Source organism: Dendropsophus ebraccatus, chromosome 2 (genome assembly GCF_027789765.1).
Source record: "Dendropsophus ebraccatus isolate aDenEbr1 chromosome 2, aDenEbr1.pat, whole genome shotgun sequence".
Lineage (NCBI taxonomy): Eukaryota > Metazoa > Chordata > Amphibia > Anura > Hylidae > Dendropsophus > Dendropsophus ebraccatus.
Window position 1 is genome coordinate 67677434 of NC_091455.1, and position 14470 is coordinate 67691903.

A 14470-nucleotide genomic window follows, 5' to 3' on the forward strand; every position below is an offset into this window, starting at 1 on the left:
TTGGCTGAGCGGCCGCTCTAAAGCTGCAGTGTGCGGGAACCAGAGAGAGGCGTACCCGCAAGAGGAGCCCTGGACAATGGATAGGTAATATATGCAGTTTAAGCAAGGGGTGCAAGGACATTGGTAATGTCCATGCAGCCCTTGTTAAATGATTATCGGGCTGTGTAATAGGCCCAGTAAATGAGTGCCGATCTAGGAGATCGGCGCTCGTTTAGTTATTATCGGGCCCCCATCGGCCCGTCTAATAGTGCCCTAAGCAGTTTGTCGTTGAAAGACAAACGAGTGCAACGATCAGCCGACAGCGTTCATGACAACTACTGGCCGTAGCGGTAATTGTTTCAAGTAATAGGGCCTTAAAGGGGTACTCCAGCGAAAAGCTTTTTTTTCCAGTAATTGAAACACAATACAAAAGTTATATAACTTTGTAATATGATTCAATTACCTATCTGCCCCCCCTCAATCCTCACCAGGAAGTGAAGTAAAGTCATTCTTACCTAAAGACTGTTGAAGCCAGGCTGTTCTGTGGCAGCCATTTTGTGACAATGACATCATCAAGAGGGAGGGTGGTCTAAGCCCCGTTAAGCCAGCCTCCCTTTGTCAGATGACTCAGGTTGCTCAGCTCTGATTGGTTGTTGATGTAAGCCATCTAACAGTTTTACAGAGTCAGTTAAACATTGCAGGAGACAAAGCGCATCATGGGAAAGCCCAGACCAGGAAGTAAAGAAAAAAATGAAGACCAATTGGAGCTTCAGGGACCTCAGCGTCGGAGTTCCTCTTTAAGAACGGACAGAATCAGACCTTCACTAGCAGGCAGAAACTTTGCTAGAATGTGTCTGCTATGAAAATAGCTATTATTAGGAATAGGGTCTATATCAGTTGTCAGCTACCATCTTCTTCTGCAAGCATCACCCAAGACAGATGTGTTCTTTTTCACAATATTTTGGGAAGTTGACAATATTAAATAAACAGGGAGGTAGTGAAGCTAGGACGCAAACTAAGTGCACAGCCAAAACATTTGCAATGAAGATATCAGGTTCTTAAGACCCTGTTGCTTAGAAACCAAGACGACAAAGGTGGGGGGATGTTACCATAGCTTTCCTGCCTAAAAAAAAGCCCATAGAAGATTGTGTTTATCTCAGCAGGTATTTAGGCTATGAAACAAAAAGGGAACTCAAATGACAACTAAGCAATCCAGACCTAATCCGTAATAGTTATTCAAACCCACCAGACCAGGTTGAACTAGAACTAACCGGGAATGGTCAACAAAAGCCAGAGAGGAAGGAAAGAGGTGTTACTGTGATATTAAAGTTTATTTATGGTGAGTCTGACTGATTCTTTCATGGACGAATTATATATATATATATATATATATATATATATATATATATATATATAAAAATGAAGTATAAGAACTCCAGTATAAGGTCGAATAATGTTATATATTACACAAATGTTGTAATACAGAATGAAATCAACAATTTAGGTCATTATTATATATCTGCCTGACCTCTAGAAAAGAAAAAAAAAAGGTGATCATGAACGATACAACGTAACTAACAGGAAGTTGCAGACAGCGGCACAGCTGGCCTCCTGACAAGAATAATAAAAGCATCATCTGTTGCCTAGTAACTGGAAACATTCCGTTAAGCGTTTCTATTTTCTGGATTTACAATTCCCCAAAACAGCATTAAAGCAGTAAGATAGACCTGTGCACGACAACTTAGCTAAAGAGAGTAGGAGGTGTCACTCTGCCCCAGGTGTCTGAGGGACCCCAAGGCCTCGCTGCCACAGGAGACATGGAGGGTGGGGGATCCTGTTGCAGATTTCGTATTGTTTGGCTGAAGATTAATTTATATAAATTTGGAGATAATAAGTAGTAGTTGTGGCAGGTGTAACACAGTCAAGTCTTAGCTAATCCATAAAGGCATTTCCATTTAAATGAAGGAAGTCAATGGTAATTACTATATTGCCAAAATGATTTATAGTCACCCAGTATTGTTTTCCAGGAAAGACATAAGACATTAATGGTATATTCTTGTGTGGCAAGTTTCTGAGCCTGAAAATCTGTTCCACACATGACTATTAGATAAAGTCAAGCTAGATAATACAGTGTACTGTATACAGTGCCTATGCTGCAATGCTATATGGTTGACAGGGTCTTTTTGTTTGTTTGTTTGTTTTGTTTTTTTAGAAATGCTGCTATTTCTGTAAAGGATTTACATCCATGTTTTCATCTGTGATCAGTTTAATTCAACTAAGGCCTAAAATCTGGAATTTTAACCTTTCTGCACTGTATATTTCCTAAAACAGAAGATTGAACCTATGACCTTTCGCAGCCCAACACCCCACCTTCTTCCCAGCAGATCACATCTTAATCTGTAATTCCCAAAGGCAAACAGACTGTCACCTATTTCAGAGGCATGTAATGCGATCAGCTAAGACAGACAGCTGTTCCTTCTTACATGAATACATGAAGTTTGTCATAAAATGCCATATTCAGCATATTAACATGGGCGTCTTCTAAAATAGTCTACAGAAAGCTCATTAAGCCCCAAGTACTATCAACTTGGTTACTGGTATACATTTTTACATTTTCCACCCAAAGTAGCAATAAATTTGCACTACACAAAATGTACCCATACAGACTATTTAAGTTCATTAGGTCTAATTTAACCTCATAATGACACAGCCTTTGCTCCATCTAAGAGCTATTACTCTTTTTTTGTGTACTTGGTAATAATGCATTTCATTTAATGGTGAAAAGAAATACTATTTGTGGGCTAAAATTGAAAAATGTTGCAAAATCTTTTTAATAAAGAACCTTAAAAGGAACTAGCAGCAGGTTTCTACATATGAACCTGCTGTTATGTACCTGTGGATGATACAGTTTCCACCAATATTTTTCCCATTTTCATAGTTATACGTTAAAGGGAATGTGCCATCAAACCTGGGCTGAAGCACTGGAGGCGGGCCAACCCACCCCCAGTGGGAGTAAACCCCCGCCCCTCTATGACACTACTCCATTAGTATCAATGCAGCGGAAACATAAAGGGGCGGGGGTTTCCTCCCACTGGGGTAGGTTGGCCCGCCTCCAGTGCTTCAGCCCAGGCCTGATGGTACATCCACTTTAAAAAAAATATATATAAATAAGCTACATTGGTGCACTGGGGGTGTTCCCTGTCCCCGGTACATCCACTGGATACGTCTGTGCCACCTGCTTATGCATAAAGCAAATACATAAAGTTATTACAGTGTTTGCACAACAACAGTACCCAGGATCTGGGCCCGAGAAGCAGACATCGCTACTTTGCATATGCACAATGGATGAAAATCATGGAATTTGCATCACAGTCTACATAAGCAAAGAGGACATGTTGGGGCCGATTTACTAAGGTTTTCCCAGCAGGAAATTGTCTTTTTTTTTTTTGGTCCATTTATAGTGTATTAACACATTTAGTAAAGACATGTGACACAATTTGTTCAAAAACTTGTCATTTTTGTCCAAAAACCCGCCAAGTGGGTGAGTCTTTTAAAATCCGCCATAACCTACAGATTTACTAAGCAAATCGTTATTTTTGTATGGGTTTTCTATTCTAAAAACCAGCCACTTCTAGTGTGGTGGGAGGGTGGGGTTTTAAAGGTAATCAATCAGCACATTTATACTGATCGGTCTCCCAAAACAGCTGCATGCAACTGGCAGCCGGCTCTCTGATGGTATCTGGGCACGCAAGGCAGGGGGAGAGCCATGAACTAGTCACCTGGGCTGCGACTAGTCATGTCTCTCAGTCCTGTCAGCACTCTCTGCCGGGTGACTGACAGGCAAGGAGGCCAGTTAGCACCTGGCACCCGTTCTGGGAGCCCAATCAATATAAACATGCTGATTGGTCACCTTTAATTTTGTCCTGTAGAAAACCCTCCATATTTACTACAGGCATGCGCCACAATAATAAATTTGACTTAAAAAAAAACCCAGACACAAACGAAAGAATAACTGCTGAAAATTGGTTTATTGTTAGTAAATGAGGCCTCTTATCTTTATGTATATAATATCCTGTCAATGATCACCCAAATTCAGGAAGTGGTTACATAGTTCTTACTTGCAGACCCATATACAAGAGGAGATCATGGTTTACCAAATGTAGTTCCGTATCTCCTACGTCTCATATGTAGATCATATAAACTATCATAAGGGTGTCTTCACATGTGCCCTATAACAACAGATTTCAGTGGATTTTTATTACGCTGTAAGAATGTAGCTACGGCCTACTTAACTCAGCATCTGCCGGGCTAACAAACGGATACATTACCTGCTACTCCGACTCCTGGGTCACTGCTGTCCCGCTCAGCCAATCAGTGGCTGCGGCAAGACAGCGCACCGATTGGCTGAGCGGAACGTCAGTGACCCAGGAGCCGGAGAAGTAATCTGGAGCGCGGGCAGATAATGTATTAACTCAGCATTTGCCGGGCTAACAAGCTAAGTAGGCCGTGGCTAACAGCACACAGTATCACAGCATGACATCTGCGGCAATTATGTGTGAAGGCACCCCTATACTATATATTCCTGATTGAACATTTCTTTTCTATGGAGTAGGTTTTTTTGTGCAGATGGTACAAGATATTCAGTGTTTACATACAGTACATGGTTAGCGACATCCTAAAATAGAGAGGAGACTATCCTTTTCCATCCACTGTGTGTTTTTCCCAAGCACATGTATAAACGCAACAGATGTCTTGTAAGGTCATTCTGCCCCAGCTATTTTCAAAATTTATTGCTTTGTATAACCATTCAATTCACGTCAACGCAATCTATTGGTCACTAGTATCAGGACAAACTAAACCCAAATAGATTAATTATCAGACAAATCCTCAAATAATTGTATTGATCTGGGTAAAGCTTACATATTAAATGTTCTAGTGGAGCAAAGAACACAAAACATTCACAATGGAACCTATAATCTTATGTCACTACTACTATGTCACCAATAGTCAAGATTTTATAGAGTCAATCACAATTTTTTTTTTTTTTTCTTTATTCCTGAAGTTTTCCAGTTCTGGGTTCTATGACCTGAAAATCCACTCCTGGTATCCACCAAATGCAGCTGATTTATTTTTGTATTAGGGGGTTAATTCTTTTTTTCTTTAGAAAATCTTTATTGAAAAACCGTGAACAAGAAAAAAATTGTAGAATGAGTATTGTGAAACATAACAATGTAGTCAAAATATAGCAATGGAAAATTATGAGACATTAACAAAAAAGTATAGACATCAACTAAGATCACATAGTATACCAATACGAGGGATGTAAACGTACAACGGCATAGCTGACAGGGAAATATGTAGCAAAGATGATGCCCTATCCTCATCTGCGACATCATGTGTCAGGGAGGGTGGGGAGGCCACCATACACATTATATGGTCAGCCAGCCCTGCCAGCACTGGTTAAAGCTAGCTAAACTCTCAGCAGAAGAAATTTTGTAGGTTACTTGAGCATTGGAAGAAAACCTACGTGAACACAGGGAGCACACAATAGGTTCACACAGGTACTGCCCTTGGTCAGTTTTCAATCATATTCTACAGTGAAAAAGTCTGGCCTAACCTGCACAACTGCAAAAATTATATAGAAATAGCTAATCGAGGGTTACTAGTTGGTGGTGCCCTGGACTGGCACTACCCATTGAAAGATGACAGTGCCAGCCAGAGTAGGGATTTTTTTTAAAGGGGTACTCCAGGCCGGGAGGTATTTTTGAGGATGGCCGGGGAGTGGGTGTAAATTGAAGCTGGAGGTCACTTTTACCTCCCCCGTTCCAGTGCCGATGCCCGGATCGTGCCGCCCGGTACTCCCGCCCTGCGGATGCTTCCTGGTCAGAGCTGCCGCATGAGACGTGACGCTACGGCCACTGATTGGCCACTAAGCTGCCTTAAAACGTCGGGACGGGAGTAGCGGGCAGCGCGATCCGGGCACCGTCGCTGGAACGGGGGAGGTAAGTGACCTTCGGCTTCAATTTCCACCCCCTTTCCGGCGATCCTCAAAAATACCCCCTCCCCCGGCCCGGAGTTCCCCTTTAACCCAGTTTTATTGAAAAATGTACATCAAAAAGAACAGTAACATACATTATAGAAGGCAATTATGCGGAAAAATAATAAATTGCCAACATGGCAAATTGGTAAGTTATCATATACAGCTATAATGTACAATAAAACATAGTCAAAACCTAACAGAAAACTTTTGTCCATCATGTGCAATTTGCACAGGGCCCAAAGATGGAAGTTCTTGGCATACCAGGAAACCTGCAACAAGTTTAAGTAGCAACGACTCCATAATGAATTAAAAGGGGTTGTCCAGCAAAAAACTTTTTCTTTCAAATTAACTGGTGTCAGAAAGTTATAGATTAGTAATTTACTTCTATTAAAAATTCTTAAGTCTTCCCATACTTATTAGTTGCTTTATGTCCTGCCGGAAATGTTTTCTTTTCAGTCTGACACGGTGCTCTCTGCTGACATCTCTGTCCGAGACAGCAACTGTCCAGAGCAGGAGAGATGTTCTATGGGGATTCATAAAAACCAAGACAGAGTTCCTGGGGGGGGGGGGGGTTATGAAGGCTTATATTAGGCCCCTGAACCTGCGCCCAGCATACTAAATCTACACCTGTTTCCAGGTGTAGATTTGGATCATGATTTACGCGTGCGAGCAGGCGTATATCATGATAGTGAGGCGTAGGAGGAGGCCATGCCTCCTCCCCGCCTTGTCACGCCCCCCCTAAAGTACCCCCAGCCCACCCATTGGGCAAGCAGGGCATGTGGCAGGCGTACACATGGGAGAAGGGGCGAATCTGCACCTCCTCCCTGGCGTACATTTCATAAATGCACCCCCACCCCACCCCGTCTCAGCCAGACATGTCAGCAGAGAGCACTGTGTCAGACTGAAAATAAAACAACATTTCCTGCAGGACATATAGCAGCTGATAAGTATGGGAAGACTTGAGATTTTTTAATAGAAATAAATTGCAAATTCATATAACTTTCTGACACCAGTTGATTTGAAAGAAAAAGATTTTCTCTGGACAACCCCTTTAAGGACCTGATAACTACCATGATAATTTACCATGTTGTAGTGGAAGTAGAGGAAGCAGTTTAGGGGGATTGATCCGATCTCTCCCCCCCCCCCCCCATTACTACTACAGTCTAATAGTGGATTGACAGATTGCTCCCCCACTACTGTGAGAATGGAGGTGGCTGGAAACAGTTGGCTTCATTGCCTCGTATAATGAAGCCTTGTCTACCACCCAATTCAATAGGAGCTGAGGTTGCAGTACACCTCCACTGGGTGTCAGGACCCTGACAAACTACTGCGGGTAGGCTATCAATTGTTTTATTCAGAAAAACCTCTTTAAGTTCATCACTGTCAGCTGCACATCACCTGTTTCCACAGGGTAAAGTGCAGAAGATACCGATAGTTTAAATGGCTGCACAAAAAAAACAATATGCCCAATAATTGGCATAAGTAAAGGGGCCTTAAAGGGGTTATCCAGAAAAAAATCTTTCTTTCAAGTCAACTGGTTTCCGAAAGTAATATAGATTGGTAATTTACTTCTGTTTAAAAATCTCAAGTCTTCCAGTACTTATCATCTGCAATATGTCCTGCAGGAAATGTTTTCATTCCAGTCTGACACAGTGCTCTCTGCTGCCATCTTTGTCCCTGTCAGGAACTGTCCAGAGCAGGAGAGATTTTCTATGGGAATTTGCTGCCGCTCTGGACAGCAGAGAGCACTGTGTCAGACTGAAAAGAAAACACTTCCTGTAGGACATAAGTAATGGAAGGCTTTAGACTTATAAATAGAAGTAAATTACAAATCTATACAACTTTCTGAAACCAGTGGATTTAAAAGAAGAAAATTTTCGCTGCATGACGCCTTTAAATTTTAGGCTTAGTGGTCAGAATGAAAACTGCTAAATATCAGGATTATTTTATAATATAGACAGCAAAATTGAATATTATGTAGTCTAACCTACTAACCGATTCTTATTACCCAAATTTTCTAACTTAGATACTTAGCTAGAGACCAAAGATAGGTGTGTAAATACATTATTTAATTCCTATATATTTTGATGTCACTTTATAATATTCCCCAGCAGGTTCACACAAGGTTAAGCAAGTCTACAATAAAGCCAAAAAGTAAAAGTATAATAAAGTCAGAAAACTTTCCTTTCCTATAAGGAAACTTATAACAAAGGTGAAACTATTGTCATTGGCATTAACAGGTTACACTACAGACCCGAGCAAAGTTTACTTTTAATAGCTACAATAAGCCTTCTCATACGAGTCTCCAGCTGAATTTCACAAGCTTCTAAAAGTTGGAACTCCCCACGAAAAATGTGTTTTCTATTAACACAAAGCAAACAAAAGCTGCAGAGACAAGATAAAAATAAAAGTCGAAGGGAGAAACAATGCAGCAACTATGCACAGTGAAAAAACACGGATAAATCTAAGTAAATTAAAAATATCTAAGGAGAGATAACATAATAATGGTTATTAATGGCTCAAAAGATTCCCTTATCAGGTCAAGGACAGATGCTTTTGTTAGCAAATGGGGGAGAAAGGGCAAAGAGGGAAAACATGCATCTGGCTTCAAGAAAAAAGGACGACTTTGTACGTAGCTTTATATCCTCATGGAAGTATAATTTACAATCCATGGGCAATCTGAGGACAATGTATACTAAAAAATTCAAGTGAAAAGAAAAATGGTGTAATTAGTAATGCCAGTACAGCTATCTAAAGATGGTCGCCCTGCTTGAGTATCGGGTGTATGCATAAAAACTCAAGAAGGAGAATCCTAGTGATATTATTCTATCTATTCATAAATGACAGTATGCGCAGTTCTGAGATCCTAGAAGAAAGTAGACACTAAGATGGTTCCAATAAGTAAAGGTGACATATATATATATATATATATATATATATATATATATATATATATATATATATATATATATATATATATCTCAACAACCAGGAGGCCCCTATACACCTTATACAGTCAACAGAAGGCAGACAGTTGGGCGGTCGGTTTGGTATAAGGTGCATGGGCACATTACAGTTCCCAACAGACAATGACTACAATTTTGCAATGTTGACGATATAACTGTGGTACTATGGTGCCTATACACTTTCAATAACTGCCAGCCAAACCACTCTGTGCTAGCTTAGTCCTCTGGGAACAAAGGGGTCAGGCAGTTAAACTCACGCTCGACCCTTGTCTGACATCATCTGTCAGTGGGAAGTAGGGAGGCTCCCATAGAACTTTATGGTTGGCCAAAATTAGTGGTGGGTGCAAACGACAATAGTATAAAGTGAATGGACACCTTGATTTTTTTTGAACCTGTAAAGAATATCTGCTCTGGAGCAGGTGTACATTTCTACCTTGTTTACGCCTGTTTGTATTCATTTCCAGAGGAAGCAGCACATCATCGGATGTTTTCAAAACGCTGAAAGCAGCGCAGAGCGGGCCGCCCAGGAACCAGCAGTGTGTGTGTGTGGGGGGGGGGGGGGGAGACAGGTAAGTATACATTACTGACATGTCCCCTGCAGGGGCGGATTAACTTTACCATAGGCCCCGAGCTGTTCACCAAGCCTGGGCCCCCCCACCCCATTGTAACTATGGCAGCACTAGCCTGGCGTTCATAGTACGGGACAGATAATGTCATGATGTCCTGATTTGTGCAAAATTGCCATAAGAAAACAGTGATTTTTTGCAAATCATGGCAGAAGTGCAGCCAGGAGACAGTACACCATTGAAAGTATAAGTCTTTTTAGGTGGTCATGGGCCCCCCAGGAGCTCAGGGCCCTGGGCTGCCGCCCAAAACACCCCTATTATAATCCACTACTGGTCCCCTGAAGCATAACTAAGTATTCATTTTTCCCAGACAACCCGTGGAGGCGGCACAGGACCCATTGAAGTAAGTGTGCTGTATTATTTTTAAACAACCTATTCCTGGGCATCTCTTAAGAAAGGCCCTTGCCTGGAGTACCTCTTTAAAAGGGAACTCCAGGAAGGACACTTTTTTTCAAGATCATGATCTTTATTACTGTCTATTTAATGCTTTCCCGCATATGATCCCAGAGTGGGAACATACCATTAACCTAAAAACCCTTTTAGGGTGCCTTCACACCTACCGGATCCACAGCGGATCTGACTTCTGCGGATTTGCAGCGAGATCAGCTGTGGATCCAGTACCATTGATGCCTATGTTAGCACATACTCGCAGCGGGATTGACATCCCGCTGTGACTATGTACTTTAACCCCCTGGCGCCCACAGCCCCGCCGCTCTCATTAGCCCCGCCACTGGCATCCTCTATCCCCGCCTCTATCATCACCGCCACCCGCATCCTCCATCACGGCCCCCATCATCCCCGCCACCCGCATTCTCCATCCCGGCCCCCTATCAGCACCGCTGCCCACATCCTGCAGCCCGTCGGCGAGAGCATATACATTACCTGCTCCTCGGCGCGGCTGCAGTGAGGCTCCGGGTCCCGCTCAGCCAATCAGTGTTGCCGTGCGCTGATCAGCTGAGCGGGACCAGAGCCGGGAGCCTCACTGAAGCCGCGCTGCCGAGCAGGTAATGTATATGCTCTCGCCGACGGGCTGCAGGATGCGGGCAGCAGGGATGATGGAGGATGCGGGCAGCGGGGAGAATGGAGGATGCGGGCGGCGGGGATGATGGGGGGCCGGGATGGAGGATGCGGGTGGCGGTGATGATAGAGGCGGGGATAGAGGATGCCAGTGGCGGGGCTAATGCGAGCGGCGGGGCTGTGGGCGCCAAGGGGTTAAAGCACTTAGTCACAGCGGGATGTCAATCCCGCTGCGAGTATGTGCTAACATAGGCATCAATGGTACTGGATCCGCAGCTGATCTCGCTGCGAATCCGCAGAAGTGAGATCCGCTACGGATCCGGTAGGTGTGAAGGCACCCTTAGACAAGCGATTATTACTAACAGAGGGTTTCTCGGAACAGTTATTTACCCAATATTTGGCCTGTGTAAAAGGGTCGGCCCCCAGCTGACCATCTGACTGCAGCGCTTTTCAACCAAAAAAAAACACAATGCGCCAATTTGGGCGTTTTAATTGTCTTTTTTTAGCCTAGTGCGATTTCACCTTAAGGCTAAGTTCATGCGCCATAAAATAAAGGTAGAATACGTCCATAATGTTGAGCTAGAAATATGGCTGTATTTTTAATATAATAATGGCGTCAATGGGAAAATGGCTGGCAGCACGCACACTGTGTAGAATGACGGGCGTAATTGGTGGTTACAACCATCCAAATGACGAACATGCTCAGTATTTACTGCCTGCTTTTGCGAAATACTGACGTTTCTTTTCATCTGTTCACACATTGTTTTATTTTTTATTACAGCTGTATTTTGCTTTTATTTTACTGTGTGTGAACATAGCCTAAATTGTCCATAGTCTACTCTACAATATTACATTGCCATCAACCTAAGCATCACAGTGTACACATGCAAATATCCTGCTTGTCAAAACCAATGGTGCCAGCAACAGGCCTGAATCACGTCCAAATGTCAGGAGAGCATTAACCCTTTGAGCCGGAGCGACCCTTTCATATAAGGTAGCAGTGGGCTCTCTCTTTAGGACCTAGTAAGGCCACTTAATGCCTCTAAATAAGAAACAACCTAAAAAGTTATTTGGCAGAAAATACATTTTAAACCGTACTGACTAAGAGCTGAGCAGCGTCAGTATCCTATAGGCTAGGTTCACACAAAGTCTTTTTTTTGGCTGTTCGACGGACGTCTTTGTGGACATCGGTCAATTTGAAGTCAAATAACGTCTGTTATTTTGAAATTACAGACATTATTTTAAAATAACCAGCGTTATTTGACCTCAATATGATGGACGTCTACAAAGATGGCCGTTGAACGCCAAAAAAAGACTTTGCATGAATCTAGCCATGGACTGAATATATCAGGTCATAAAACTCAGATACGAGCTGCTTTATTCCATTAAGCTAACGCCACGTAACTGACCAAATCACCCATGGATTTCACTATTGCAATTCTACAAATTTTACTGGATGAATCCAATGTCTCCGAGTACAAGACTGTCACAAAACTTTGGTAGCTACGTGGACAAAATCACAGGATTGAAAGTCACCGCAAGCTGATCTCACCATATGTGACATGTAAAGTATTTCAAATTAGGCAATAGAAAAAATACCCCAATAACACCACTGTATAAACTACTACCATACGTACAAAAACAATATATACAACAGTTATATGCCCAATAAGTTATACTATCACCATATATACATAAATAACACAGGTCAACAAAAAAAAAAAAAATTTACTGGTGTCCAAAATATTTTAATGATTTTGGGGTATTTTTGGGGTGCTGATTCTGAATATTCTATCAGTTTTGCCAGATTGGCTCAAGTTTTTTTTCATGTCTTGTTCATTTTTGAAGATTACTTTCTAAAACTAGTTAAAATAAACTAAAATCAACATTTACTTTGTACAATTTATTGTATTCATGACAATAGCAATAAAGTTAATGCGCGTGTAGCAAATTACGTCTTTTTTTTTTTTTTTACACATTTCACAAAAATTCTCAAAAACTTGAGCCAATCTGGCAAAACTGATGACATATTCAGAATCAGCACCCCAAAGTTACCCTAAATTCGTTGAAATATCTTTGGCCCCAAAAATGCTGTTGACCTGTGTAATACTTCTATAACACCATAAAATATTATATATTGACCCTACACGCTCCATAAACACCATTCAATAATTACTATTTACCCCAATACCACAGAATATACACTACCCCAATAAATCCCACAACACCAAATATATACCACCCCTTAAGACCATAACTACTACTCTCATTCTCCTCAATACATTATACAATTTATACTCCCCCTGCCCCAAAACAATACATACAACCACCATACTACTCAACAGCACTGTGCAGCAATATAGCATATATTGCAACAATAAATCCCACTAACACTATGCTATAACATATACACCCCCTATACCACTAAACATTTCCTATCAGCATACAATATATATTACCCCGAACACCCTAATGTTTACTAACATGGTACACCCTAAGATATACTACCTTTATACCTCACAATATATGAACCTCTATACTGCAACACCATACATTGTACTGCATAAATATACTGTAATATGTCCATACAATATATATCCCAATAACTCCATACAATATATATAATCGCCATATTTCCCAATAACTCCATATAATACATACTATTCCTATACATCTCGATACTACTATACAATATTTATATACTACTCTACTACTGTGCACCATAAAATAGATATTACTCCTGTACACCCCTAGCCACCCAATACCATATACTAGCCCTAAACACCCTGATGCCAAGTTACCATACTAAACCCATACAATATATACTACCCCTATATATCCCAATAACCCCATACAATATATACTACCCCTACACATCCCAATAACCCCATACAATATATACTACCCCTATACATCCCAATAACGCCATACAATATATAATACCCCTATACAACAGTATATACTAATCCAATATATCTTAATAACCTTATACATTACATACTACCCCTATACAACAGTATATACTAATCATATGGATTGCAATAACCTTATATTATATATACTACCCCTATACATCCCAATAACCCGATACAGTATATACTACCCCTATACATCCCAATAACCCGATACAGTATACACTACCCCAGCAGCACTATACACAGGACGTCGGTAACTTTGCCGGTGCTGCGGACTATCTCGCCATAAAGGAAAACCGAGGGACCGAGCATCCCGGAGAGTCCGAGCAGCGCACACAACGGCCGCAGCGCACCGTACACACTGTGCACACAGCAGACAAAACCGCAGCACACTGTACACACAGAAGCCGCACACAAACCCGCAGCATAGTGCACACAAAACCGCAGCACCCTGTGCTCCCAGTGGCCGCACCATGCCCACGTAGCGGCCGCACTCCAGTACATCCAGCGGGGACTGCTCAGCATCTTTACCTCAGGACGCCGCAGGTGAGAGCACTGTGCAGCTTCTCCGCAGCCCGGAGCTCCGTGTAATCCGTCCGCTCGTCTCCGTGGTGTTATACGGGGCCCCGCGATCCGTGCACGGCGTAGTCCTCCCTATGAATAACGCAGGAGCCGCTTCCCTGGAGCTGGATGACCCTGCTGGGCAGGATGTGCTGCTCTCCCCGCACTGCACTCTGCACACTGCCTGCTAGCAGCGCCGGCCAGGTGGGGGCGGGGCCGGGGAGGAGGCTACTGCTCCAGCATCTGTCCCGGGCTCTATGGGCTGTCACATCCACTGGGCTCACTCACCAGAAACCTGCCTCACACCCTGTGCATGGGCTCACTCACCAGAAACCTGCCTCACACCCTGTGCATGGGCTCACTCAC

The 14470-nt window shown here is 42.4% G+C and overlaps 1 protein-coding gene across 1 annotated transcript in view; it reads right to left on the bottom strand.

Annotated features, from left to right (window-relative positions):
* Positions 1-14270, bottom strand: part of GREB1L (GREB1 like retinoic acid receptor coactivator) — a 75986-nt gene extending 61716 nt beyond the window's left edge. The window contains exon 1 of the mRNA XM_069957715.1: positions 14075-14270. The gene's annotated coding sequence lies outside the window, so the exon portion shown is untranslated. The remainder of the gene's footprint in view (positions 1-14074) is intronic.
* Between the last annotated feature and the right edge of the window lie 200 nt (positions 14271-14470).